General features: G+C 43.7%; 1 long non-coding RNA gene across 1 annotated transcript; it reads left to right on the top strand.

The window, feature by feature from the left end:
- Nucleotides 1–1,560: 1,560 nt before the first annotated feature.
- LOC144953524 (uncharacterized) lies at nucleotides 1,561–24,322 on the top strand. The gene is made up of 4 exons (XR_013640818.1): nucleotides 1,561–1,607; nucleotides 4,129–4,236; nucleotides 22,924–23,003; nucleotides 23,871–24,322. It is a non-coding gene; the product is annotated as an uncharacterized LOC144953524 (long non-coding RNA).
- Nucleotides 24,323–24,394: the final 72 nt, after the last annotated feature.

Below are 24,394 nucleotides of genomic sequence, written 5' to 3'. Positions count from 1 at the left end.
GTGTGTGTACCCATGTGCCCTCTCCCCTGTGCCCCATAATCTTTCAGACTGTAAGCTTTCGATCCCGCCGTCTCCACTCCACTCGACTCCGCGTGCGACTGCGACTCTCCAGTGTCTCGCCAGCTCTTTGCACTGCACTCTCCAGATGATCACGTGGTATAGATTGCTTTCCATTGAGGAAGCAGAGACGATAGTGACCTGCAACGGGAGCCTTTGCGAGGTCACGGCATCAGGGTACCAGGGCAGAGTTCGCCTGGACACGTCGCAGCCCCACAACGGCTCACTGATCCTCACCGATGTGAGGCTCAATGACACCGCGAGATACAACTGCGTGCATCAATGGAGACGCGGAGATGTCAACGAGACGAGCACGATCATTGTGGAACTCAACGTCACCGAACGTGAGTTGCTGGATGCTACGTCATCATCGGAGGGCGAGCTCCCAAACACATCTGCCAGAGATAAGGCCGCATGGGTTGATGTTCATGGGTTGTTGCCGGGGGTACAAATAATAATAATACACATTTAGAGGCATTTTTCACTCGCTTACAAAGAGGAAAGATTGACTCAGATGCGCGAGTAACCAACGGACCAAAGGGAAGGTTGCCAGGCCGTGAGCTGTCTCCAACAATCGCCTAAGCTCTGCGTTCCTCGACTCATGAAGATGTTTACAGCCCAACTATACATCCTGTTCAATTCCATTGCAGTATTTTTTTCATTCATAAATATATCTCGTATAATACTTTTCTAATCGTGTATCACCTCGTTATCTTCACAATCTCCTTTTCGACGATTGTATGATGGGAGTGATAATTGAATTAGTTAATTTTACCAAATCCATCACATATGTGTGTATGCCTGCTTAACTTATGTACGTTTCTAACTGTGATGATCGGACGTGCGGGGGGAAGGACTACAAACTAAACACAATAACAAGTAGCCGTTCTAAAGAAAATAGTTTGCCAATCTAGATGGACGATTTAAAGTTGCAAAGCTTCCAGTGGCTTCCTAATATTGGAAGGGAATAATGTTCCAGACGACCACAGCAGCAGCACATCTGAAAGCGCCGCGTGATGATGCGGTGACCAACGTCTTTGTTCCATGGCGAGCCAGAAGTGGAGTGTATTGTGTAGTGTATAGTGTAGTGTATTGTAGTGTATAGTGTAGTGTATTGTAGTGTATAGTGTGTGTATAGCGTAGTGTATAGCAGTGTATAGCGTAGTGTATAGCAGTGTATAGTGTAGTGTATAGTGCAGTATATAGCGTAGTGTGTAACGTAGTGTATAGTGTAGTGTGTAACGTAGTGTGTAACGTAGTGTATAGTGTAGTGTATAGTGTAGTGTATAGTGTAGTGTATAGTGTGTGTATAGCGTAGTGTATAGCAGTGTATAGTGTAGTGTATAGCGTCGTGCATATAGCATCTAAAAGCACCACGCGATGATGACTAGCAGTAAAAAGCCGCTGCTGCTGCTGGGAGGAGGCGTTCTGAGTCTCTCGTTCTATAGAGGGGACCACGATTTCGCCTCAAGTCACCGAAGCCGGGCAAAAGGAACGCAAATCGGACGAAGGCCGAGGGAGCCATGGCAAGGTTGAAGCAGTGAAGCCAGGTGGGGGGTGGCGTTCCATTGGGCTGCTGCTGCTGCTTGCCGCTTTGTCTGACCGAGTGTGGCGTGAGAGGGGCACTTGGTCCACCATTTGCTACGTTGTTCAGTGTTGACCAATTACACGCGATAATCACCATCATCATCGGCTAGGTGGCACAGTGGTAAGACTCGTGCCTCAGAAAAAAAGCAGCTGAGTTTGATTTATTTCCCGTGGTGGTATTGCTGTTTGTACTTTCTCTCCCTATGTTCTGCTTTGCATTCCTCTGGGTGTGCATTGGTTTTCTCTGGGTTCTCTGGAATCGTCCCATAGCTAACAACAACAACAAATTTGGTAGAATGAAACTTGTATTAATACCAAACAATCCGTTGCTTGGAAACCTCCCTGCCTGTAATTTACTCAACTGGGACTACACACAGACACATTGAAAACGACTGAAAACCCTTATGGAAAAAAGGCTTGATATATAGTCAGGCTTTACTGGGTGAATGGGCATAATAGATTATCGAAAATTATCATCACCATCTTCATCAATTAACATCGTCTTAAACAAGACCAAGTATTGTAGTAGATAATTCTGATAATGCTTCTCACCTATAAGTCTTATTCTTTTTACGACACAACCAAAATGTCGTATTTTAGCCGGTTTGTCTCTCGCCTTTCCAAACTTTGCAAACACCAGCGGCTTTTGTGTGAGCACACAAACTCTGGATCGGACTCGCCATTGCGTGGCTCATCAGCAGTGTGAGGTGTAACTTAATGAGAGGGAATGCTCGTGACGATGGCAATGGCTTTGTCGTTGTATGCGTGCTTTTTCCCCTCTGGAAAACGAGAGAACGGGGAGCGGTCGTGGAGTGGTTTGCACGCTGCGCTGCAAATCCGGCGACCCGAGTTCGATTCCCACTCACGGCCAAGACCAGTAACGATTATCTGAAGCGGTCTTGGGCCTCACCTAGGTCGACTCAGCCTCAAACGAGTACCTAGTGCAGTGTGTAAACTTCACTACTAGGGAGACAAAGGCGGCCGGGCGTGGTGTTGTCCACTCACCCCCTCGTGTACCGTTCCGGCCTTCATAGGTGCTCGCTAACAGCACTTGCCCCAACAGTCTGTCAATGCTATAAGGGGGATCTTGTCTTTGTACCTGCTTCAATATTAAGCTGCACTTTCATGGCATTTCACAGATTCGCATTAATGTTGCATTGAGCCCGGAGTGCCATTGACGTGGTTATAGACAAAGGCGATGACATTGAGGCATTGAGAGAAAAGAAGCAAGAATAGAAAATAGTGAGATTGCGAATGTGAAAGGAATGTGTATGCTTGGGAAGTCGACTGCCATGGGGCAATGATTGCACGATGACACAATAATTATAATAATTTAATTGTATATAGCGCCCTTAAATAATCGTTCTAAGTAGGAGCGAGGAATGGCAGAGAGCAATAGGAGTAATGGCAGGGTGCTGTAACATCTGGAGAATAACATGCGTGTTCAGTAAAAGCCTTGTACGTTTTCCTACGTAGCAGGCTTTTGCCAGCAACGTAATTCATAATTAAGGATCTGTTGGGTTAGATGGCGTAAGTATACATTTATATTATTTTATACCTACGTGACTTTACCGAAATAACCAAAGAGTATGGATCCCTGTAGTCACGAAAACTTCAAATCAGGATATAAATGTGTCGTTTGCCCTCCACCACCCGACACAGCCAATTCTGGCACAATTTTCCCGATGATGCTGGATGTTGTAATTACCAGCGGAACATCTCGGTACTCAAAGTTGTTAATGTATTCGATTTACTCTCCAACACACCGATTAGTGCTGAACTAATAACTAATTTTACACGTGCTGTGTTACGTGACAAACCTTACTAATTGGCCGTGTCGGGTGGTGGCGTCTTTAACGATGCATTTTTATTTACGAAGGCTATTACTAATTCCTAGATTGAAAATAATTTCTTTAGAACTGCAGCTTATTGTTGTTTAGTTTGTTGTCCTTCCTAACCTCCGATTAGCACGGTTGGCTACGTACGGCGCAAAAGAAGTTCAACATACATATATACTACACTAAACACTACAATAAACACTACACCATACACTACATACTCACTACACACGACTCTATAACAACTATATACTACACTACTATATACGATACATTATTCATTACTACATTACTATACCAAATTTAAAACGAATTTCTTTAGAACTGCTTGTTGTGTTTAGTTTATCCTTCCCCTGCACCACCGATTAGCACAGTTGGCTATGTATAGTGTGAAATAAGTTCAACATTCACACCCTACACTATGCACTACACGATACTATAATACACACAAGACTAATATACAACTATACATTGCACTATTATATATATACACTACACCACTATACTAAATTAAAAGCATATTCAACATACACACATAGTCTGTGCGTTCTTAAACCCATCTGTTTCCTGCCAGAATGATGCTTTGTGTTGTAGGTTAGAGCCACCCCTCGGACAGTGGTGGATTTGGTCTCTGTTGCCTTCTCAGAGCAAGAAACCAACACTGCAGCCCATGTGCCTATGTGGTACTACATGCCGGCAGTGGTGCTAGTGGTGGTGATGGCAGTGGGTCTGCCACTCCTGTATCATTTCACATGTAAGTACAAATATAATAATTATTAATTATTGGTTGTTATTGATAACGCCGGACCATTTTGCATCACATTCACAATCGCCGTAGTGTAGAGTGTAGTGTATAACAGTGTATAGTGTATAATAGAGGTTTTTGGGTTAGATCGCGTAAACATATAAATGTGTCGTTAAAACCCGCCACCACCCGACACAGCTCAACTAGTAAGGGTTGTCATGTAAACAGAACATGGCAATTCGTCACTAGTACAGCACACCGGTGTGTTGGAGAGCCAAGCCATAACATTTACAATCTGAGTACGACGTTTCGCCAGTAATTACAAATAGCTTCATCAGGCGACAGCCAGATTTGTGGAGAAGTCTTACTGTTTCGTTCCTTATATAGAGGCGTAGATGTGTTGATCACCGTTCTGTGCTCTTGCACAATGTGGGCGGGGGGGGATTACTGAGGCAACGTACATTATGCATCTGCATTATGCGAGCCCTTTGAACTTGTCCTTCCTGTTTATTGTGTCTATTAAAATAGCCCTACCCCCCTTTTTTCTGGCAACAAAATGGAAACCTTTTTTTACAAGGAATCATGTGTGCATTAGCCACAACACTTGTCAAAATGCAAACAAAAAACACATTGTCCTTGAAACTGGTTGGTCCACACCAGAGACGGCTTTCTTTTGAGCCTCGTCTCAATTGGTGCTAGACCAGAGGACGCCAAAAGGCGTACAGCTCAAAGACAATGCACTATCAAAGTAATGAGGGCTCGGGGTAAGCATCTACATCATTATACCTCCTTTGCCAGTACCAAAATATAATAATAGGGTTTACCCCCCCCCCCCCTATTATTATATTTATAATATTTTGGAACTGGCAAAGGAGGTCTAATGTTATTTTGATTTCGAAAAATGATATAATTAGTCTTGGCCAGTAGTAACTAGTTTTGTACAAAACTTCAACATTATAAAAATCAATTGAGTGTCCTTGTTGGCACACGTGTTCTGCTACTGCTGACAGTTGTATTTTGGAAAATGTAATATTTATCTGAAATATAAAATTCCCTGAAATATTACATTTCATCTCTCCCGACTCCACCCGTCATCTTTGAACCAGATATTGTCCCCTCTTAGGATTGGATGGCGATTACATAATAGTGCCTGTACCCAGTTACCCTCTTGCACCCACTAGATGGCGCTCTCTTATTACAGAAGTGTAGTGTATATTATAGTGTATGTTGTAGTATACAGCAGTTTATAGTTTAGTGTATAGAAGTGTATAGTGTATTCTATAGTGTAGTGTGCAGTGTATAGTGTAGTGTATAGTGAAGTGTATAGTGTGCAGTGCATAGTGTAGTGTATAGCAGTGTATAGTGTAGTGGAATGCCGTGTGTAGTGTAATGGAAAGAAGTGTATAGTGTAGTGGAAAGCACTGTATCGCGTAGTGTATAGTGTTTTGGAAAGCAGTGCATATTGTAGTGTATAGCAGTGTATAACATCGTGTATAGTGTAGTGTATAGCAGTGTATAGTGTAGTGGAAAGCATTGTATAGTGTCGTGGGAAGCAATGTGTAGTGTAGTGGAAAGCAGTGCATAGTGTAGTGTATAGCAGTGTATAGCATAGTATATTGCGTATTGCATAGCAGTGTACAGTGTAGTGTAGAGGAGTATGTAGTGTGGAATATCGTGTATAATATAGTGGAGTGTATAGCAGTGTATAATGCATTGTATAGTGTAGTGTATACTGTGCAGTGTGTAGTGTATATTGTGTAGTGTACAAAATAGTGTATAGTGTAGTGGAAAGCAGTGTATAGTGTTGTGTATAGTTGTGTGTAGTGTATATAGTATCTGAAAGCGCCACGCGATGATGAGGTGGCCGTTTTTGTTTCACATTCGCAATAACCCTGATAATAAAAGCCATTTCGCCGCGCTCTGACATTCCAAGGTTTCGTCATGATGATGCGCAACATCATCTGTAGTGCAACGTGCGTCTCTAATTGCTGTCGTAAGTAATCTTGTGCAACTTATCCGTGGACTAAGACCCTCCCCTCCCCCACTCTGGCCTTTGCATCCTGAGTGGCTCACAATTGACGACATCAAATTCATCCCTCACTCTACTTAAGACCAAAACAGGAGAGGAGGATTTCTCCACAACTCTGGCTGTCGACTGATGAGTTTGGTTTGTTTTTGTAATTACCGGCGAAACGTCACCAGCTACTCTAATTATAAATGTCAGCTGTGGGTTTACTCTCCAACACACAACTGGTTAGTGCTGAACTAGTAAATAATTGACACGTTTTGTTTACGTGACAAACCCCTTACTGATTGGCTGTGTCTGGTGGTGGTGGTTACAGGTTTAACAACGTATTAATATTCATGTGATCTATAACCAAAAAATAATGCTACTATGGACAATAATCATACAGTACATTCATTAACGCGCCCATTACTATTAATAATAATAGGGCGCCACGGTGGCTAGCAGATGTTAACTACCTCGCCTGGTATACAAGAGGTTATGGGTTCGATCCCAACACTGACGCCTTTTGTATATTGGAGTTGGCAAATCTCTCTCCCCGTGGTTGCGTGGATTTTTCTCTAGGTCCTCCGGTTTTCCCCTCCACATTTAGAATAATCGTCACGCGGTTTAGAGTAATTTGGCTGCTATACATTTCTACACGATGATGATAAGCATCTGCATTGAACTATTATTTGTGATAGCCAGGTTGCTTTTGAAAAATAGCTATATAACAGCTCAGTCGTGGTAAAAAACTGAAAACATTGTTAAGGTTTTTTAGTGTATTTGCTTGCACCGCAGGCGAGAGGTGATATGTGTGTTTGCTATGTCGGGTGATGGAGGTTTATCATCAATTCAACACCTAGGTGGCTTTCATCTTCTTGGTTCTTTCGGTAAAGTCACGTAGAAGGGAAGTAATAAAATAATAAAAATAAAACATAATAAAACAATTCTCACGACGTTTCGGCCACAACGCAAGCAGCCGTCCTCAGGCGAAGAATGAAACACCCCAAGCTTGGAGCGTATATTTAAGCTGGGTTAGAGGGGGGGGAGAGGTGGGAAGAAGAGCGCCTAAACAAAATAATTTGCATATCAAGAGGAATTCAGCATATGGAAAATGCGTAGGAGGTGGGCGGGGGGGGTTCCAAATCAATACTATGCCCGTGCATTATGCAGGATTAGCAGCATCAAAGGGGGGGGGGGAGGGGGGGGAGCATTAACAAAGGAAAGGAATGTTAATAGTATGTAGCTGTAGTTACTAAACAACCACGTAAAAAACTACAGTATAAACTGCATGACAAACTAAAGTATAAACTACATAGCATCATCAGTAAAATTTACTATACTCTACAATAAGCTGAGTTACTAACAGTAAGTAATACATGAAAAATTCTACGTTGTAAAAAATTATATAATATGCTTCCATCTAAACTTTATTCTCTTACATCACACGCGTCTATACCGTACTATATACTTCCATAGGCAAAACCAACATTAAATTACATACTGTATTGCTATAAACCTTATACATTTTTAATATAACACTATGTATTATTCTACCCACCCTAATGTGTATCAAAATGGTTTATTACGTCCTTCCAGTGATTGCTAAGCCAGAATCCATCTTCTCGGTTAAAATTGTCTCTGTGTTTGTAAATGTGGATCGCCTCATGAACGAATCTCTCATGATAGCCAGATGGCTTGCAGAGAACCTCTGTCTTGGAGAAGTCAATGTCATGTGAGCCCACTGAGTTGTAACAGTGATCTGCCACGGCTGAGGTGTTTGTCCTACCGTGTTTCAGGTCAGCTTTATGTTCACGGATGCGGTCCGAGACATGTCGTTTGGTTTCCCCAATGTAACTGCTACCACAGAGGCAACTTAGTTTGTAGACACCAGGGTACTGTATGTCTGGAACCACATCTTTTACAGACGGTACCAGATCACGGATTTTATGTACTGTGTTGAATCGGACCTGGATCTTGTGTTTAATCAGGATTTTGGAGATCTTTTTTGTGACCCCAGCAATGTAGGGTAAGGTGATGGTCTTGAAAGGCTCCTCAACAGGATCCTTCTTGGTGGTTGGAGTGATGGCTTTGCGGATTGTGTAGTCGGAGTAACCATTAGCCTTAAGAGCTTGGCGTACGTGTTTGAGTTCACTGGAAATGTGTTCATGGTCGGAGATGCATTGGGCTCTATGATATAGAGTCTTGATGAGGGAATTCTTCTGGGATGGATGGTGGTGGGAATCCGGTTTTAGATAAGCATCCGTGTGGGTGGCTTTCCTGTAGACAGAGTGGCTCATTGAACCATCAGGTCTCCTTTTGATTAGGACATCCAAAAAGGGTAGCTTGCCATCATTTTCGACTTCCATGGTGAATCTGATGGCTGGGTGTATGGAATTGATATGGTCGAGAAATTGGTCTAGAGCAGGCCGGCCATGTGGCCAGATGACAAAAGTGTCGTCTACGTACCTCTTCCATAAGGTCGGGCGTAGAGTGGCAGTCTGGATGGCGTCCGTCTCAAATTTCTCCATGAAGATGTTGGCTACAACCGGAGATAAGGGGGAGCCCATTGGGGTGCCCTCAATTTGCTTGTAGAAGGTTCCATTCCAGGTGAAGTATGTATTGGTTAAGCAGTGTCTCACCAGGGGGGGTACCCCAGCATTCAGTCCTTGATGAACCAAGTCTTCAATGATTGCGATGGTGTCAGGCACAGGCACCTTGGTGAACAAGGAAACCACATCAAAACTGACAAGCAGGTCGTCTGGGGACAGGGCAATCCCCTTGATTGTTGATACCAGGTCAGTAGAGTTTAGTACTGCAGAGGTGGTTTTTCCAGTGAAAGGCCGTAGGATTTCGGACAAAAAACGATCCAGTTTGTAAGTGGGGGAGTTGATAGTAGAGACAATGGGACGAAGAGGTGTATCTTCTTTATGTATCTTTGGCAAGCCGTACAATCTTGGTGGCCTGGCTGCAGAAGGTTTCAACGAGAACTGTTTGGTCTGATCAATTAATGCGGTTGAAGCAGAAATGATGTTGTTGGTTTTGGAGACGAGGCTGTTGGTGGGGTCTCTTTTTATTTTTGTATAGCTGCCATCGGTGAGTAGTTCTTGAATTTTGTTGTTGTATTCTATTTTGTCCATGATGACAGTGGCATTGCCTTTGTCGGCTGAGAGGATGACAATGTCATCCCTCTTTTTTAATTGAGCTAATTCAAAACGCTCATCTTTGCTGATGTTGCTAGCTGGCATCTTAGCGTTTTTGAGGGCTACAGAGATTTCCGATCTTGCTACGTCTGCAGCGATGTGACTCAAGCCCTTGAGAGCTACATCTACTCGAGCAATTATATCATTAACTGGTATGTGTCTAGGTGTGACTGCAAAGTTTAGTCCTTTAGCTAAAACGGATTTCAAACCTTCAGAAATAGGACTGTTACTGCGATTAATTACGACTTTGTTAACATCTAGCTTTTCAATGTGTGGGTCCGGTTTCTTGTTTGAGAGGCGGTTGAATTTGGAAATCAAGTTGTCCTTACATTTAGTCGACATAGCGGCAGCTGAAGAGGCAGTCATTTTTTCCACATGTTCCCAATCCGATGTGGACATTGTTGCACTCAAGGATAAGTGTGATTTGTAGAGTGTCTTGTCTAACTGATCTAGTTCGGTGCGCGTAAGTCTGATTTTCTCTGAGATAAGAGCTAAGCTAGTTCTAGACAGAATTCGTTTCGCATTAGAAGAAGTTACAGCAGCAGATGTTAGTGTAAATGCGTTCGGTATTACCTTAGAGTCGCGGCATCTCTTCAGAAAGGTGAGAGACTCGATTAGCTGAGCCTTCTTGTCCCGGAGCTTGTTGAAGGATCTCAAAGTTATGTGGAAACCCTCCCCGTAGAGGCGGTTAAATTTCGATTTAAAGCTTTCGTGACTGCAGGGATTCATCTTCTTGGTTCTTTCGGTAAAGTCACGTAGAAGGGAAGTAATAAAATAATAAAAATAAAACATAATAAAACAATTCTCACGACGTTTCGGCCACAACGCAAGCAGCCGTCCTCAGGCGAAGAATGAAACACCCCAAGCTTGGAGCGTATATTTAAGCTGGGTTAGAGGGGGGGGGAGAGGTGGGAAGAAGAGCGCCTAAACAAAATAATTTGCATATCAAGAGGAATTCAGCATATGGAAAATGCGTAGGAGGTGGGCGGGGGGGGTTCCAAATCAATACTATGCCCGTGCATTATGCAGGATTAGCAGCATCAAAGGGGGGGGGGGGAGGGGGGGAGCATTAACAAAGGAAAGGAATGTTAATAGTATGTAGCTGTAGTTACTAAACAACCACGTAAAAAACTACAGTATAAACTGCATGACAAACTAAAGTATAAACTACATAGCATCATCAGTAAAATTTACTATACTCTACAATAAGCTGAGTTACTAACAGTAAGTAATACATGAAAAATTCTACGTTGTAAAAAATTATATAATATGCTTCCATCTAAACTTTATTCTCTTACATCACACGCGTCTATACCGTACTATATACTTCCATAGGCAAAACCAACATTAAATTACATACTGTATTGCTATAAACCACCCTATACCTTATACATTTTTAATATAACACTATGTATTATTCTACCCACCCTAATGTGTATCAAAATGGTTTATTACGTCCTTCCAGTGATTGCTAAGCCAGAATCCATCTTCTCGGTTAAAATTGTCTCTGTGTTTGTAAATGTGGATCGCCTCATGAACGAATCTCTCATGATAGCCAGATGGCTTGCAGAGAACCTCTGTCTTGGAGAAGTCAATGTCATGTGAGCCCACTGAGTTGTAACAGTGATCTGCCACGGCTGAGGTGTTTGTCCTACCGTGTTTCAGGTCAGCTTTATGTTCACGGATGCGGTCCGAGACATGTCGTTTGGTTTCCCCAATGTAACTGCTACCACAGAGGCAACTTAGTTTGTAGACACCAGGGTACTGTATGTCTGGAACCACATCTTTTACAGACGGTACCAGATCACGGATTTTATGTACTGTGTTGAATCGGACCTGGATCTTGTGTTTAATCAGGATTTTGGAGATCTTTTTTGTGACCCCAGCAATGTAGGGTAAGGTGATGGTCTTGAAAGGCTCCTCAACAGGATCCTTCTTGGTGGTTGGAGTGATGGCTTTGCGGATTGTGTAGTCGGAGTAACCATTAGCCTTAAGAGCTTGGCGTACGTGTTTGAGTTCACTGGAAATGTGTTCATGGTCGGAGATGCATTGGGCTCTATGATATAGAGTCTTGATGAGGGAATTCTTCTGGGATGGATGGTGGTGGGAATCCGGTTTTAGATAAGCATCCGTGTGGGTGGCTTTCCTGTAGACAGAGTGGCTCATTGAACCATCAGGTCTCCTTTTGATTAGGACATCCAAAAAGGGTAGCTTGCCATCATTTTCGACTTCCATGGTGAATCTGATGGCTGGGTGTATGGAATTGATATGGTCGAGAAATTGGTCTAGAGCAGGCCGGCCATGTGGCCAGATGACAAAAGTGTCGTCTACGTACCTCTTCCATAAGGTCGGGCGTAGAGTGGCAGTCTGGATGGCGTCCGTCTCAAATTTCTCCATGAAGATGTTGGCTACAACCGGAGATAAGGGGGAGCCCATTGGGGTGCCCTCAATTTGCTTGTAGAAGGTTCCATTCCAGGTGAAGTATGTATTGGTTAAGCAGTGTCTCACCAGGGGGGGTACCCCAGCATTCAGTCCTTGATGAACCAAGTCTTCAATGATTGCGATGGTGTCAGGCACAGGCACCTTGGTGAACAAGGAAACCACATCAAAACTGACAAGCAGGTCGTCTGGGGACAGGGCAATCCCCTTGATTGTTGATACCAGGTCAGTAGAGTTTAGTACTGCAGAGGTGGTTTTTCCAGTGAAAGGCCGTAGGATTTCGGACAAAAAACGATCCAGTTTGTAAGTGGGGGAGTTGATAGTAGAGACAATGGGACGAAGAGGTGTATCTTCTTTATGTATCTTTGGCAAGCCGTACAATCTTGGTGGCCTGGCTGCAGAAGGTTTCAACGAGAACTGTTTGGTCTGATCAATTAATGCGGTTGAAGCAGAAATGATGTTGTTGGTTTTGGAGACGAGGCTGTTGGTGGGGTCTCTTTTTATTTTTGTATAGCTGCCATCGGTGAGTAGTTCTTGAATTTTGTTGTTGTATTCTATTTTGTCCATGATGACAGTGGCATTGCCTTTGTCGGCTGAGAGGATGACAATGTCATCCCTCTTTTTTAATTGAGCTAATTCAAAACGCTCATCTTTGCTGATGTTGCTAGCTGGCATCTTAGCGTTTTTGAGGGCTACAGAGATTTCCGATCTTGCTACGTCTGCAGCGATGTGACTCAAGCCCTTGAGAGCTACATCTACTCGAGCAATTATATCATTAACTGGTATGTGTCTAGGTGTGACTGCAAAGTTTAGTCCTTTAGCTAAAACGGATTTCAAACCTTCAGAAATAGGACTGTTACTGCGATTAATTACGACTTTGTTAACATCTAGCTTTTCAATGTGTGGGTCCGGTTTCTTGTTTGAGAGGCGGTTGAATTTGGAAATCAAGTTGTCCTTACATTTAGTCGACATAGCGGCAGCTGAAGAGGCAGTCATTTTTTCCACATGTTCCCAATCCGATGTGGACATTGTTGCACTCAAGGATAAGTGTGATTTGTAGAGTGTCTTGTCTAACTGATCTAGTTCGGTGCGCGTAAGTCTGATTTTCTCTGAGATAAGAGCTAAGCTAGTTCTAGACAGAATTCGTTTCGCATTAGAAGAAGTTACAGCAGCAGATGTTAGTGTAAATGCGTTCGGTATTACCTTAGAGTCGCGGCATCTCTTCAGAAAGGTGAGAGACTCGATTAGCTGAGCCTTCTTGTCCCGGAGCTTGTTGAAGGATCTCAAAGTTATGTGGAAACCCTCCCCGTAGAGGCGGTTAAATTTCGATTTAAAGCTTTCGTGACTGCAGGGATTCATCTTCTTGGTTCTTTCGGTAAAGTCACGTAGAAGGGAAGTAATAAAATAATAAAAATAAAACATAATAAAACAATTCTCACGACGTTTCGGCCACAACGCAAGCAGCCGTCCTCAGGCGAAGAATGAAACACCCCAAGCTTGGAGCGTATATTTAAGCTGGGTTAGAGGGGGGGGGAGAGGTGGGAAGAAGAGCGCCTAAACAAAATAATTTGCATATCAAGAGGAATTCAGCATATGGAAAATGCGTAGGAGGTGGGCGGGGGGGGTTCCAAATCAATACTATGCCCGTGCATTATGCAGGATTAGCAGCATCAAAGGGGGGGGGGGGGAGGGGGGGAGCATTAACAAAGGAAAGGAATGTTAATAGTATGTAGCTGTAGTTACTAAACAACCACGTAAAAAACTACAGTATAAACTGCATGACAAACTAAAGTATAAACTACATAGCATCATCAGTAAAATTTACTATACTCTACAATAAGCTGAGTTACTAACAGTAAGTAATACATGAAAAATTCTACGTTGTAAAAAATTATATAATATGCTTCCATCTAAACTTTATTCTCTTACATCACACGCGTCTATACCGTACTATATACTTCCATAGGCAAAACCAACATTAAATTACATACTGTATTGCTATAAACCACCCTATACCTTATACATTTTTAATATAACACTATGTATTATTCTACCCACCCTAATGTGTATCAAAATGGTTTATTACGTCCTTCCAGTGATTGCTAAGCCAGAATCCATCTTCTCGGTTAAAATTGTCTCTGTGTTTGTAAATGTGGATCGCCTCATGAACGAATCTCTCATGATAGCCAGATGGCTTGCAGAGAACCTCTGTCTTGGAGAAGTCAATGTCATGTGAGCCCACTGAGTTGTAACAGTGATCTGCCACGGCTGAGGTGTTTGTCCTACCGTGTTTCAGGTCAGCTTTATGTTCACGGATGCGGTCCGAGACATGTCGTTTGGTTTCCCCAATGTAACTGCTACCACAGAGGCAACTTAGTTTGTAGACACCAGGGTACTGTATGTCTGGAACCACATCTTTTACAGACGGTACCAGATCACGGATTTTATGTACTGTGTTGAATCGGACCTGGATCTTGTGTTTAATCAGGATTTTGGAGATCTTTTTTGTGACCCCAGCAATGTAGGGTAAGGTGATGGTCTTGAAAGGCTCCTCAACAGGATCCTTCTTGGTGGTTGGAGTGATGGCTTTGCGGATTGTGTAGTCGGAGTAACCATTAGCCTTAAGAGCTTGGCGTACGTGTTTGAGTTCACTGGAAATGTGTTCATGGTCGGAGATGCATTGGGCTCTATGATATAGAGTCTTGATGAGGGAATTCTTCTGGGATGGATGGTGGTGGGAATCCGGTTTTAGATAAGCATCCGTGTGGGTGGCTTTCCTGTAGACAGAGTGGCTCATTGAACCATCAGGTCTCCTTTTGATTAGGACATCCAAAAAGGGTAGCTTGCCATCATTTTCGACTTCCATGGTGAATCTGATGGCTGGGTGTATGGAATTGATATGGTCGAGAAATTGGTCTAGAGCAGGCCGGCCATGTGGCCAGATGACAAAAGTGTCGTCTACGTACCTCTTCCATAAGGTCGGGCGTAGAGTGGCAGTCTGGATGGCGTCCGTCTCAAATTTCTCCATGAAGATGTTGGCTACAACCGGAGATAAGGGGGAGCCCATTGGGGTGCCCTCAATTTGCTTGTAGAAGGTTCCATTCCAGGTGAAGTATGTATTGGTTAAGCAGTGTCTCACCAGGGGGGGTACCCCAGCATTCAGTCCTTGATGAACCAAGTCTTCAATGATTGCGATGGTGTCAGGCACAGGCACCTTGGTGAACAAGGAAACCACATCAAAACTGACAAGCAGGTCGTCTGGGGACAGGGCAATCCCCTTGATTGTTGATACCAGGTCAGTAGAGTTTAGTACTGCAGAGGTGGTTTTTCCAGTGAAAGGCCGTAGGATTTCGGACAAAAAACGAGCCAGTTTGTAAGTGGGGGAGTTGATAGTAGAGACAATGGGACGAAGAGGTGTATCTTCTTTATGTATCTTTGGCAAGCCGTACAATCTTGGTGGCCTGGCTGCAGAAGGTTTCAACGAGAACTGTTTGGTCTGATCAATTAATGCGGTTGAAGCAGAAATGATGTTGTTGGTTTTGGAGACGAGGCTGTTGGTGGGGTCTCTTTTTATTTTTGTATAGCTGCCATCGGTGAGTAGTTCTTGAATTTTGTTGTTGTATTCTATTTTGTCCATGATGACAGTGGCATTGCCTTTGTCGGCTGAGAGGATGACAATGTCATCCCTCTTTTTTAATTGAGCTAATTCAAAACGCTCATCTTTGCTGATGTTGCTAGCTGGCATCTTAGCGTTTTTGAGGGTTACAGAGATTTCCGATCTTGCTACGTCTGCAGCGATGTGACTCAAGCCCTTGAGAGCTACATCTACTCGAGCAATTATATCATTAACTGGTATGTGTCTAGGTGTGACTGCAAAGTTTAGTCCTTTAGCTAAAACGGATTTCAAACCTTCAGAAATAGGACTGTTACTGCGATTAATTACGACTTTGTTAACATCTAGCTTTTCAATGTGTGGGTCCGGTTTCTTGTTTGAGAGGCGGTTGAATTTGGAAATCAAGTTGTCCTTACATTTAGTCGACATAGCGGCAGCTGAAGAGGCAGTCATTTTTTCCACATGTTCCCAATCCGATGTGGACATTGTTGCACTCAAGGATAAGTGTGATTTGTAGAGTGTCTTGTCTAACTGATCTAGTTCGGTGCGCGTAAGTCTGATTTTCTCTGAGATAAGAGCTAAGCTAGTTCTAGACAGAATTCGTTTCGCATTAGAAGAAGTTACAGCAGCAGATGTTAGTGTAAATGCGTTCGGTATTACCTTAGAGTCGCGGCATCTCTTCAGAAAGGTGAGAGACTCGATTAGTTGAGCCTTCTTGTCCCGGAGCTTGTTGAAGGATCTCAAAGTTATGTGGAAACCCTCCCCGTAGAGGCGGTTAAATTTCGATTTAAAGCTTTCGTGACTGCAGGGATTCATCTTCTTGGTTCTTTCGGTAAAGTCACGTAGAAGGGAAGCAATAAAATAATAAAAATAAAACATAATAAAACAATTCTCACGACGTTTCGGCCACAACGCAAGCAGCCGTCCTCAGGCGAAGAATGAAACACCCCAAGCTTGGAGCGTATATTTAAGCTGGGTTAGAGGGGGGGGGAGAGGTGGGAAGAAGAGCGCCTAAACAAAATAATTTGCATATCAAGAGGAACTCAGCATATGGAAAATGCGTAGGAGGTGGGCAGGGGGGGTTCCAAATCAATACTATGCCCGTGCATTATGCAGGATTAGCAGCATCAAAGGGGGGGAGGGGGGGGAGCATTAACAAAGGAAAGGAATGTTAATAGTATGTAGCTGTAGTTACTAAACAACCACGTAAAAAACTACAGTATAAACTGCATGACAAACTAAAGTATAAACTACATAGCATCATCAGTAAAATTTACTATACTCTACAATAAGCTGAGTTACTAACAGTAAGTAATACATGAAAAATTCTACGTTGTAAAAAATTATATAATATGCTTCCATCTAAACTTTATTCTCTTACATCACACGCGTCTATACCGTACTATATACTTCCATAGGCAAAACCAACATTAAATTACATACTGTATTGCTATAAACCACCCTATACCTTATACATTTTTAATATAACACTATGTATTATTCTACCCACCCTAATGTGTATCAAAATGGTTTATTACGTCCTTCCAGTGATTGCTAAGCCAGAATCCATCTTCTCGGTTAAAATTGTCTCTGTGTTTGTAAATGTGGATCGCCTCATGAACGAATCTCTCATGATAGCCAGATGGCTTGCAGAGAACCTCTGTCTTGGAGAAGTCAATGTCATGTGAGCCCACTGAGTTGTAACAGTGATCTGCCACGGCTGAGGTGTTTGTCCTACCGTGTTTCAGGTCAGCTTTATGCTCTAGACCAATTTCTCGACCATATCAATTCCATACACCCAGCCATCAGATTCACCATGGAAGTCGAAAATGATGGCAAGCTACCCTTTTTGGATGTCCTAATCAAAAGGAGACCTGATGGTTCAATGAGCCACTCTGTCTACAGGAAAGCCACCCACACGGATGCTTATCTAAAACCGGATTCCCACCACCATCCATCCCAGAAGAATTCCCTCATCAAGACTCTATATCATAGAGCCCAATGCATCTCCGACCATGAACACATTTCCAGTGAACTCAAACACGTACGCCAAGCTCTTAAGGCTAATGGTTACTCCGACTACACAATCCGCAAAGCCATCACTCCAACCACCAAGAAGGATCCTGTTGAGGAGCCTTTCAAGACCATCACCTTACCCTACATTGCTGGGGTCACAAAAAAGATCTCCAAAATCCTGATTAAACACAAGATCCAGGTCCGATTCAACACAGTACATAAAATCCGTGATCTGGTACCGTCTGTAAAAGATGTGGTTCCAGACATACAGTACCCTGGTGTCTACAAACTAAGTTGCCTCTGTGGTAGCAGTTACATTGGGGAAACCAAACGACATGTCTCGGACCGCATCCGTGAACATAAAGCTGACCTGAAACACGGTAGGACAAACACCTCAGCCGTGGCAGATCACTGTTACAACTCAGTGGGCTCACATGACATTGACTTCTCCAAGACAGAGGTTCTCTGCAAGCCATCTGGCTATCATGAGAGATTCGTTCATGAGGCGATCCACATTTACAAACACAGAGACAATTTTAACCGAGAAGATGGATTCTGGCTTAGCAATCACTGGAAGGACGTAATAAACCATTTTGATACACATTAGGGTGGGTAGAATAATACATAGTGGTATATTAAAAATGTACAAGGTATAGGGTGGTTTATAGCAATACAGTATGTAATTTAATGTTGGTTTTGCCTATGGAAGTATATAGTACGGTATAGACGCGTGTGATGTAAGAGAATAAAGTTTAGATGGAAGCATATTATATAATTTTTTACAACGTAGAATTTTTCATGTATTACTTACTGTTAGTAACTCAGCTTATTGTAGAGTATAGTAAATTTTACTGATGATGCTATGTAGTTTATACTTTAGTTTGTCATGCAGTTTATACTGTAGTTTTTTACGTGGTTGTTTAGTAACTACAGCTACATACTATTAACATTCCTTTCCTTTGTTAATGCTCCCCCCCTCCCCCCCCCCTTTGATGCTGCTAATCCTGCATAATGCACGGGCATAGTATTGATTTGGAACCCCCCCCGCCCACCTCCTACGCATTTTCCATATGCTGAATTCCTCTTGATATGCAAATTATTTTGTTTAGGCGCTCTTCTTCCCACCTCTCCCCCCCCCCCTCTAACCCAGCTTAAATATACGCTCCAAGCTTGGGGTGTTTCATTCTTCGCCTGAGGACGGCTGCTTGCGTTGTGGCCGAAACGTCGTGAGAATTGTTTTATTATGTTTTATTTTTATTATTTTATTACTTCCCTTCTACGTGACTTTACCGAAAGAACCAAGAAGATGAATCCCTGCAGTCACGAAAGCTTTAAATCGAAATTTAACCGCCTCTACGGGGAGGGTTTCCACATAACTTTGAGATCCTTCAACAAGCTCCGGGACAAGAAGGCTCAGCTAATCGAGTCTCTCACCTTTCTGAAGAGATGCCGCGACTCTAAGGTAATACCGAACGCATTTACACTAACATCTGCTGCTGTAACTTCTTCTAATGCGAAACGAATTCTGTCTAGAACTAGCTTAGCTCTTATCTCAGAGAAAATCAGACTTACGCGCACCGAACTAGATCAGTTAGACAAGACACTCTACAAATCACACTTATCCTTGAGTGCAACAATGTCCACATCGGATTGGGAACATGTGGAAAAAATGACTGCCTCTTCAGCTGCCGCTATGTCGACTAAATGTAAGGACAACTTGATTTCCAAATTCAACCGCCTCTCAAACAAGAAACCGGACCCACACATTGAAAAGCTAGATGTTAACAAAGTCGTAATTAATCGCAGTAACAGTCCTATTTCTGAAGGTTTGAAATCCGTTTTAGCTAAAGCACTAAACTTTACAGTCACACCTAGACACATACCAGTTAATGATATAATTGCTCGAGTAGATGTAGCTCTCAAGGGCTTGAGTCACATCGCTGCAGACGTAGCAAGATCGGAAATCTCTGTAACCCTCAAAAACGCTAAGATGCCAGCTAGCAACATCAGCAAAGATGAGCGTTTTGAATTAGCTCAATTAAAAAAGAGGGATGACATTGTCATCCTCTCAGCCGACAAAGGCAATGCCACTGTCATCATGGACAAAATAGAATACAACAACAAAATTCAAGAACTACTCACCGATGGCAGCTATACAAAAATAAAAAGAGACCCCACCAACAGCCTCGTCTCCAAAACCAACAACATCATTTCTGCTTCAACCGCATTAATTGATCAGACCAAACAGTTCTCGTTGAAACCTTCTGCAGCCAGGCCACCAAGATTGTACGGCTTGCCAAAGATACATGAAGAAGATACACCTCTTCGTCCCATTGTCTCTACTATCAACTCCCCCACTTACAAACTGGCTCGTTTTTTGTCCGAAATCCTACGGCCTTTCACTGGAAAAACCACCTCTGCAGTACTAAACTCTACTGACCTGGTATCAACAATCAAGGGGATTGCCCTGTCCCCAGACGACCTGCTTGTCAGTTTTGATGTGGTTTCCTTGTTCACCAAGGTGCCTGTGCCTGACACCATCGCAATCATTGAAGACTTGGTTCATCAAGGACTGAATGCTGGGGTACCCCCCCTGGTGAGACACTGCTTAACCAATACATACTTCACCTGGAATGGAACCTTCTACAAGCAAATTGAGGGCACCCCAATGGGCTCCCCCTTATCTCCGGTTGTAGCCAACATCTTCATGGAGAAATTTGAGACGGACGCCATCCAGACTGCCACTCTACGCCCGACCTTATGGAAGAGGTACGTAGACGACACTTTTGTCATCTGGCCACATGGCCGGCCTGCTCTAGACCAATTTCTCGACCATATCAATTCCATACACCCAGCCATCAGATTCACCATGGAAGTCGAAAATGATGGCAAGCTACCCTTTTTGGATGTCCTAATCAAAAGGAGACCTGATGGTTCAATGAGCCACTCTGTCTACAGGAAAGCCACCCACACGGATGCTTATCTAAAACCGGATTCCCACCACCATCCATCCCAGAAGAATTCCCTCATCAAGACTCTATATCATAGAGCCCAATGCATCTCCGACCATGAACACATTTCCAGTGAACTCAAACACGTACGCCAAGCTCTTAAGGCTAATGGTTACTCCGACTACACAATCCGCAAAGCCATCACTCCAACCACCAAGAAGGATCCTGTTGAGGAGCCTTTCAAGACCATCACCTTACCCTACATTGCTGGGGTCACAAAAAAGATCTCCAAAATCCTGATTAAACACAAGATCCAGGTCCGATTCAACACAGTACATAAAATCCGTGATCTGGTACCGTCTGTAAAAGATGTGGTTCCAGACATACAGTACCCTGGTGTCTACAAACTAAGTTGCCTCTGTGGTAGCAGTTACATTGGGGAAACCAAACGACATGTCTCGGACCGCATCCGTGAACATAAAGCTGACCTGAAACACGGTAGGACAAACACCTCAGCCGTGGCAGATCACTGTTACAACTCAGTGGGCTCACATGACATTGACTTCTCCAAGACAGAGGTTCTCTGCAAGCCATCTGGCTATCATGAGAGATTCGTTCATGAGGCGATCCACATTTACAAACACAGAGACAATTTTAACCGAGAAGATGGATTCTGGCTTAGCAATCACTGGAAGGACGTAATAAACCATTTTGATACACATTAGGGTGGGTAGAATAATACATAGTGTTATATTAAAAATGTATAAGGTATAGGGTGGTTTATAGCAATACAGTATGTAATTTAATGTTGGTTTTGCCTATGGAAGTATATAGTACGGTATAGACGCGTGTGATGTAAGAGAATAAAGTTTAGATGGAAGCATATTATATAATTTTTTACAACGTAGAATTTTTCATGTATTACTTACTGTTAGTAACTCAGCTTATTGTAGAGTATAGTAAATTTTACTGATGATGCTATGTAGTTTATACTTTAGTTTGTCATGCAGTTTATACTGTAGTTTTTTACGTGGTTGTTTAGTAACTACAGCTACATACTATTAACATTCCTTTCCTTTGTTAATGCTCCCCCCCCTCCCCCCCCCCTTTGATGCTGCTAATCCTGCATAATGCACGGGCATAGTATTGATTTGGAACCCCCCCCGCCCACCTCCTACGCATTTTCCATATGCTGAATTCCTCTTGATATGCAAATTATTTTGTTTAGGCGCTCTTCTTCCCACCTCTCCCCCCCCCTCTAACCCAGCTTAAATATACGCTCCAAGCTTGGGGTGTTTCATTCTTCGCCTGAGGACGGCTGCTTGCGTTGTGGCCGAAACGTCGTGAGAATTGTTTTATTATGTTTTATTTTTATTATTTTATTACTTCCCTTCTACGTGACTTTACCGAAAGAACCAAGAAGATGAATCCCTGCAGTCACGAAAGCTTTAAATCGAAAACTAGGTGGCTTTCACCACCAATATTATCCATAAAATAGGATTTTGGGTTAGATCACATATATTTAAATGTGTCGTTAAACCTACCACCACCTGACACAGCCAATTAGTAAGGTTTGTCACGTAAACAAACATGTCAATTCGTTACTAGTGTAATAAACGACTCCGTCAGGCTTTCTGGGTCTCCGTTGTGCCGTTTATTTAGGTTCTTTGCACCGCACCCCGCTGGTCCTCGGCCCGACTCGCACCACCTCCGCGCGCGCCCCGCGCACCCTCCGTGTGGGCTGGCCTCGCTGGTGGCCGCTCCGCTCTGTCTCCGGCCGTGTGCCCCGCACACGCGCCAGCCACACCGCTAGCTCCGTGTGCCCTGCACACTCCGCTAGTCACTCACTAGCCACGTGTGCCCTGCACACTCGGCTAGCACTCACACCCCTCTAGCCCCGTCGACCCCACGCCACGTGGCAGATGGCGCCGCTCCTCCTGTTCTACCCAGCGTGGCCTCCTCCTATTCTTGCTCCGTTCCCACTCCCGATCTCCTTCCGGCTCTCCCCCTATATCCTCCTCCTCACGTGACCCAGACTCCTCCTTCCTTCCTGCCCCCGTCTCCGCCCCCGCTCACCCCGTCTCCCATTGGAACCGAGATGAGCAGTGGCTCCTCCCACACGCTCCATCGACCAGGCTCCGCCCCCAAATGCTCCGGCCCGCGTGATTGGCGCGGAGGCCCACAACCACCCTGTTTGTGCTCGCATTACACTAGTACAGCACACCGGTTGCGTGTTGGAGAGTAAACCTACTACAACATTTACAATTCTAGTACCGTGACTTTTCATCAGTATTTACAACAACCAGCATCATCAGGCAACAGCCAAAGTTGTGGAGAAATCCTCCTTCTGTTTCAGTCTTATTAAATATTTGATTCAGAATTCGTCGGATAACTCACGTGGCCACGATCAAAAAAGAGCCAACGACGATGGTGAACCACCGTAATGGAGTTATAATTTCCCCAAAGGTAAGAAGAAATCAGCGGCGGTGCCGCTGTACCCTTCCACGAGCCTGGAAGGGCGGATCGAGCCACGCGCCATGCAGAATGTGAGTTTCAAAGCAATACACTAAACACCCTGGGGTTTTTATAAAAATCGTAAAAAAAGACTACAATATACACATTTAATACACAGATAAACTAATTGTTGTGTTGAATTTGGTATCCCCCCCCCCCCACCGCATCTCCATTTGAAAATATCTCACAAACAAACACCGCCTTATCACGGGACCTTTTTCCAGTATCAAAGTATAAAAAATAAGCATAGGTTTTACCCTTTCTGACAATAAAACAGATGTTAAAAGACCAAAAAGGTATCCCATGATATAGTTACTCACCCCGAGCTATAAATGTTCTGACACGTGCATTGTCTTTGTACAGTTCGTATTTGGGCATTGTGCTCTGGTCTGACATTGCTAGTGAGACTCAACCATGACGAAGGCTGTCTGTGGTGCAGGCCAATCAGTTTCAAAGACAATGCATATATTACCAGAGTGTGTTTGCATGTTCACCACAAGTACGTGTGGTTAATGCAGACTTGATTCCTTGAAAAAGGTAACTATTTCGTGTTTGCAAATCTTAACTCCTGTTTTATTGCCAGAAAGAGTAAAACCTGTTCTTCTTTTGCAATTAACTGACAAACAGACACAGCCTTTTTATGAAACACCCCAAACGCAGACAATCCCTGGGGTTGGAACTTCACGAAGCTGCTCATGGTCCCACCCTGAAACCGCAGCAACTGCACAAACCATGGCAGCAGCAGTAGATGCAGATGATAGCTGCTAATGCAGCATTGGAAAATGGAAAACTCTCTCCAGTAGCAGTGTTGCCATGACTGTGGTCATCCAGAACAGAGCCATACCTCCTGTATACCAGGCGAGGTAGTTAACATCTCTGAGCCATCTGTCTGCTTCCAGGACGCTGCTGGCGAGGTCTTTTACGAGACGGTGAACATGGGCGATGGAGAGCGACGCGATTCTATGGCGGGCGAGGAGCCCCACATCCACGGCTCTCCGCTGCCAGTCATCTACTCGAACGTCAATAATGTCTCTTCGGGGCCTAGCTCTTAAATCGTCCTCTATTGTTGTTAACTATTAATAGTAGAACTCCTTCTTGTTGTTGTGTTTAGTTTGTTGTTCTACCTGCTCCCCGCACCTCCTGGGGTCACCGGGTTTGGAGCACAGCGTAGTGTTAACTGCTACATCACCGCTCCATCGACACACACTCATCCAGAGACCCATGAACTCATCACACAGAGACGCATAGACTCTCCACACAGAGACACACAGACTCACACAGAGACTCATAGACTCACACACAGATCCATTTACTCTCCACACAGAGACCCATAGACTCACACAGACCCATATACTCTCTACACAAAGACCCAAATAGATATACACAGACTTACACAGAGACCCAGACTCACACAAAGATCCAT

This window comes from Lampetra fluviatilis, chromosome 77 (genome assembly GCF_964198595.1).
Source record: "Lampetra fluviatilis chromosome 77, kcLamFluv1.1, whole genome shotgun sequence".
Taxonomy (NCBI): Eukaryota; Metazoa; Chordata; class Hyperoartia; order Petromyzontiformes; family Petromyzontidae; genus Lampetra; species Lampetra fluviatilis.
Note: the sequence above shows the minus strand (reverse complement) of the source record. Positions and strands in the feature narration are given on the sequence as shown.